This window comes from Momordica charantia (assembly GCF_013281855.1).
Source record: "Momordica charantia cultivar OHB3-1 chromosome 8 unlocalized genomic scaffold, Mcharantia_2.0 BLBB01000008.1, whole genome shotgun sequence".
In the NCBI taxonomy this organism is placed as follows: Eukaryota; Viridiplantae; Streptophyta; class Magnoliopsida; order Cucurbitales; family Cucurbitaceae; genus Momordica; species Momordica charantia.
The window spans coordinates 21,151,242-21,152,129 of NW_028275166.1; the positions used below are offsets into that span (position 1 = coordinate 21,151,242).

Below are 888 nucleotides of genomic sequence, written 5' to 3' on the forward strand. Positions count from 1 at the left end.
ACAAATGAGATCGTTGACTTGGCAAACAGGGGCAGGAGTGCAATAATCCGACTGCACAGGTTGTATCGGCGTGGCTAATGGATTTTTTATTCCCAATGCCATCTCTTTCAGCCTCTGGTTCATTGTAACCATCTCTTTTTTCATCGAGGTCGCAATGTCCAGAGCCAAAACTCCAGCTGGATCTTGCTTCTTTGGTGCTGCCCTAGATCTTTGCGAACACCATAGTTCGTTGTGTGAAGCTAAGTCATTTAGGATGTCAACTATCTCGTTGAATGTCTTTTTTGTAAAGGCTCCGTTGGCAGCATTGTTTAGCATCATCTTAGTAGGATGATCTAAACCTCTAAAGAAATGTTCTATCTGGATGCATGCCGGTAAGCCATGGTTCGGACATTTCCTGATTAGTTCTTTAAATCTCTCCCACGCCTCGTGAACAGGTTCACGATCATACTGTCTAAAGGAGATGATCTCCTCTCTGATATCAGCGTGGCGAGTAGGTGGGAAGAATTTTGTTAAGAACTTCTCCACTAACGACCCCCATGTGGTGATGGATCCCGGTGGAAATGCATTGAGCCATGCTCTAGCTTGGTCCTTCAAAGAAAATGGAAAAAGTGTTAGTCTCAGAGCATCGTCTGTTATATCAGGTAATCGAAATGCATTTGCAATTTGAATGAATGATTTCAGATGATCATGTGGATCCTCATGTTCCTGCCCTCCAAAATGTCCAATTGTCTGCAACATTTGGAACATCATTGGTTTAAGCTCAAAGTTTGCGTGGGCTGGAATAGGGTTGACTATCCCTGAATCAAAGTTCTGAAAAGCCGTGGCGGCATATTCTTGCATTGCCACGTCTCTGTTGTCCGCCATCTGGATATGGTTGAATTCATCATT

At 43.7% G+C, this 888-nt stretch overlaps 1 non-coding gene across 1 annotated transcript; it reads left to right on the plus strand.

The window, feature by feature from the left end:
- The first annotated feature begins 373 nt into the window (after nucleotides 1–373).
- On the plus strand, nucleotides 374–480 carry LOC148209767 (small nucleolar RNA R71). Its single transcript, XR_015793298.1, has one exon. It is a non-coding gene; the product is annotated as a small nucleolar RNA R71 (small nucleolar RNA).
- The last annotated feature ends 408 nt before the right edge of the window (nucleotides 481–888 follow it).